This window comes from Amblyraja radiata, chromosome 17 (genome assembly GCF_010909765.2).
Source record: "Amblyraja radiata isolate CabotCenter1 chromosome 17, sAmbRad1.1.pri, whole genome shotgun sequence".
NCBI classification, from domain to species: domain Eukaryota; kingdom Metazoa; phylum Chordata; class Chondrichthyes; order Rajiformes; family Rajidae; genus Amblyraja; species Amblyraja radiata.
In genome coordinates, this window is record NC_045972.1 from 49,326,798 (window position 1) to 49,331,797 (window position 5,000).

General features: G+C 46.2%; 1 long non-coding RNA gene across 1 annotated transcript in view; it reads right to left on the bottom strand.

The window, feature by feature from the left end:
• LOC116982961 overlaps positions 1-5,000 on the bottom strand; it is a 24,312-nt gene that overhangs the window by 4,289 nt on the left and 15,023 nt on the right. The gene's annotated exons all lie outside the window — the stretch shown is intronic.

Sequence of the window (5,000 nt, forward strand, 5' to 3'; positions counted from 1 at the left end):
GAGAGGAACAGCTGAGTTCTCACCAGCTCGGAGAGGCTGGGATTACTCCTGGACCACTCACCTGCCGAACTTTCCTTCCCAACGCCTCATTACCAACGAAGAGCAGGTTAAAAACTGTGTTACTAATTGGATTACCACAGCTGGAATGACACTTTATTCCAGCCTTTAGCTGGAGGAGTGCGGCGGTCTCTGAACAGTGGGACACATTGGCCTAAGAGCAACATCTTTGACAGAAGCAGCAGCAGAGATGTCCATGTATCTGTTGCTCGTTACATCATGAGAGGATTAGATCAGGTTGATGCACAGTGCAGGAAGGAACTGCAGATGCTGGTTTAAACCAAAGAGAGGCACAAAGTGCTGGAGTAACAGCGGGAATGGGTGACTGAAGAAGGGTCTCGACCCAAAACGTCACCCATTCCTTCTCTCAAGAGATGCTGCCTGACCCGCTGAGTTAATCGGGCATTTACTGTCTATCTTCAATATATCTGTTGTACGTAAGGAGATGGAGATGAATTAACTCTTTTTGTAGAAGGAAATGAATATACTGGATGCTGGAGGAAGCATCTCGACCCGAAACGTCACCTATCCATGTTCTCCACAGATGCTGCCTGACCCGCTGAGTTACTCCAGCACTCTGTGAAACGTCACCTATCCATGTTCTCCACAGATGCTGCCTGACCCGCTGAGTTACTCCAGCACTCTGTGAAATTACATTGGAGAGGTAGCACAAGAGGTCCACCAGGATATTGGCAGAGGTACAACCTCAGTCATGAGGGGAGACTGGATATGCTGAAGAAGGGTGTCGACCAGAAACGTCACCCATTCCTTCTCTCCAGGGATGCTGTTTGTCCCGTTGAGTTACTCCAGCATTTTGTGCCTATCTTCTGGATATGCTGGCGTTGGGGGGGGGGGGGGAGGCTGGAGGGATTAGTGGGGGCAGTAGAGATATAAGTTGTATAAGGGGCATAGGCAGGGAAGATATTTCCCCACAGGAGATGTGTCCAAAACTCAAAGGCATAAGTTTGTGGTAAGAGGTAAAGGGTTTAGAGGGAAGCCAAAGAAAAACTCTTTCAGCCAAAGTGTACACATTCATGAGATATATATATATATATGAACATTACTGCCACCAGGAATTGGTAGATGGCATAAACTGGACTGCAACTGGTCTTGGTCAGTTTACAGCCGGCACATTTCCTGAGGGAAATATTCACCCAGATTTGAGATTGAGCAAGAGTTGGTGACTTGTTGTCCTCAGGACTTTGAAGTGAGATTAATATCCCAGAAACCAATGGATTCTGGAGTCACTATTAATCTCTGTGTGGTTCAGGTAATTTGAGAAAGTAAGAACTAATTCTAAATCATAAAAATATCAAAGCAATACATGTATCGAATTGACTGAATACGAGGAATGAGCTCAACGTTTGGAAGACGGGGAGGTGAGTATTTGTATTGACTGACACTATTATGGACATGAATCACTCACCTGACCAGAGGCAGCCCTGCAGTTCCTTGCTGTGATGTTGCTGGAGTTATTTGCTGCAGAAGTTACATTTACAAATTGACCACATTCCCTTAACCTTCACAGAGATGTGAAATGTTGATTTTTCTTTGTGTGTGAAGATCATTTGTCTGTTGACCAAATTCAACGGAGGCCTCGTCTACCCCAGAGTAGAGACCTGAAGCACACCCGGCCCAAAGGAACTTCCTCTGGGATCATCGAGATCCCTCGTCATTGTGAAGTAATTTGCTGTGTGTGTCATCAAACTGCCTGTGGGAGTAGAGGCAGCTAACGACAGATAACGAACGACAGCCTCGACTTACAACAATTCCCCATCCAAAGTCATCTTCCTTTCTCCCACTTTCCTGAAGTCCCTTTTCCAACATCCACCTGTCACTTGTCAGGACAGACACAGAGTGCTGGAGTAACTCAGCGGGTCAGGCAGCATCTGTGGAGAACTTGGATTGGTGACGTTTCGGGTCGAGACCCTTCTTCGGACTATGTGTCAGGGATAGAGAAGTTACATTGCAACCAAACTGGGGAACAGTGCAGAGCTAAACGTAGACACATGAAATATGTACCTGCTGTGGATCCTTAATGCAGGCTGACTCAGGAATGCAAAATTGATGCAAGTTGTAGTCAAGTCTTCAGCAACAGCTTGAAGTGCCACAAGAGGCTGGGCATCTGAGCACATTGTGTTACAATGAGGTAGATAGTAGTTCAGGACAGCTCTCTCATCCTACCACAGCCAGAGAGTGGTCCTGAACTACTATCTACCTCATTGGTGACCCTCGGACTATCTTTGATCAGACTTTGCTGCTTTTACCTTGCACTAAACGTTATTCCCTTATCATGTATCTATACACTGTAAATGGATCGATTGTAATCACGTATTGTCTTTCCGCTGACTGGTTAGCACGCAACAGAAGCTGTTTACTGTACCTCGGTACACGTGACAATAAACTAAACTGAAACTGACCACAGCATTACATGTGGTGAGTCTTGTTAGTTGCTCATGTATTTTGGAAAGAGGGTTTCAGGCATGATAAATATAAACAGCCTGTTTAAGAAGGAACTGCAGATGCTGGAAAAATCGAAGGTAGACAAAAATGCTGGAGAAACTCTGCATCTGCTTATATAAACAGCCTGACGCTTATTTCAGACAGAACTTATAGAAAATGCTTTAAAAAAAAAGCGATTGGACAATTTTTGTGCATGAATCTCATTGGAAGATCAGCTCCTATTTTTGTTGGATGATCAAGTCTTGAGGAAATGGTTCTGGTCACTCCCAGATACGTGGCCTTACAGCGTTCCCCTCTATGTTGTGTCTCCATGATGGGCTTACCAATCTGAACGTTACGACTTGGAAACTTTCATTTTAAAACTCACAATAAAACAAGGAGTAAAACAAGAAAGACACATGAGAGAGAGAGAGCAGGACAGAAGAAAGGTCTCGACCTGAAAGGTCGTCTATCCATTCCCTTCACCGATGCTGCCTGACTGTTGAGTTCCTCCAAGTTTTGCTCAAGCAGTAAAACAAGTTTGAGTTGGTTTAGTGATGCTGCAGAGACATCATTTCTAGATAGAGTCATAGAGTGATACAGTGTGGAAACAGGTCCTTCAGCCCAACATGCCCATACCGGCCAACATGTCCCATCTACACTAGTCCCATCTGCCTGCACTTGGCCCATATCCCTCCAAACCAGTCCTATCCATGTACCTGTCTAACTGTTTCTTAAATGTTGGGATAGTCCCAGCCTCAACTACCTCCTCTGGCAGCTTGTTCCATACATCCAGCACCCTCTGTGAAAAAGTTACCCCTCAGATTCCTATTAAATTGTTCCCCCTTTACTTTACACCTACTGTAGGTCCTCTGGTCCTCGATTCCCCTCCACTGGGTAAGTGCCTCTGTGCATCTACCCGATCTATTCCTCTCATGATTTTATATATGGAGAGACTCCACCCTCTGCCACTGTGAGAGCACCGTGCCATTTGGCCATCAGTTGTACCCGCAGATTCACTGGTCCACACACTATCCTTGGTCTGAATCCATCAGGAACAACATCCCTGGAACCATGAGGTTCTGGCACGGGGCATCTGAGAACTGGAAGCTTGAAGGGAAGTCGAGATAGAAAAATCTAGTTGATGTTTTGAGACCTGGCTGTAATAAATGCCTGAAGAATTAATCTTCATTATGCCAGCCCATGACCCCAAACTCTCAGCAGAAGGAACACATTCTTCTCTATAGCACCGTCATCTATACCTTGCATCGGTTGTTGTGCATGTTTACACAGTGATATATCTTTCTTCCACTGAATGTGCATTTTCTGCCTTCATGACAAAGGGATGGGGAGATTTATTATTATTTGGGTTGAATTCTCTGAAAAGTCTCATTGCTTCTTCTGGAACTAAAGTAGGAATCGAGGCAGTGTAGCGGGATCCATGCTTGCCATTATTTGGATGGGAAGGCTATCAGAGACCCGAGTTCGATCCCGACTACGGGCGCTGTCTGTACGGAGTTTGTAAGTTCTCCTGCGTTGGTTTCCTCCTGCACTTCAAAGACGTTCAGGTCAATTGGCTTGGTATAGATATCCCTAGTGTGAGTGTAGGATAGAGTGTAGGAAGGAACTACAGATGCTGGTTTAAACTGAAGATAGACACAAAATGCTGGAGTAACTCAGCGGGACAGGCAGCATCTCTGGAGAGAAGGAATGGGTGACGTTTTGGTTTCCAGACCCTTGTTCAGTGCTGGGTGTATACATATGTCTCCTGCCATAACCAGGGCAACCTAGTGACGTTACAGACTTCATTCACAATGATAGTAAGGGAAGCAGAAGACGGGAGATGTATCTTCATAAGATCATAGGTGATAGGAGCAGAATTAGGCCATTCGGCCCATCAAGCCTACTCCACCATTCAATCATGGCTGATCTACCTCTCCCTCTCAACCCCATTCTCCTGCCTTTGCCCCATAACCCCTGACACCCGAACTAATCAAGAATCTACCTATCTCTGCCGTAAAAATATCGACTAATTTGGCCTCCACAGCCGTCTGTGGTAAAGAATTCCACAGATTCACCACCCTCACGCTAAAGAGGTTTTAAATAATGCTTTTGCTACACAATATTGTCAGCCGCTACTTCCTGTATGGAAGAGTTGGTTGAGGTGTGATCAGTGGCTAAACCACTGTAGTTACCAACAGGCCTGGTCAACCCTTGACCAAGCTCCAGGCCACTAAACTCACTGGGTGCCAAGGGTGGCCGGGGGTTGTGAGGAATGAGGGCCTGGGCCGGCTGTCGTTAAACCCACGTGTGGCCGTGCGGAGTTTAAACAACGCCCTCTTGGAGGTACGATTGCAATGGCATGCTGGGGCAAGCGGTGTAAGTTTATCCCTGTGGCTATCAAACTATAGAACTTCTCCCCCTTCTGTCGTGGGGTAGACTGACTGACTACTATCCCCCCCCCCCCCCCCCACCCTTCCCCAATTTTTGCCCATCCCCAA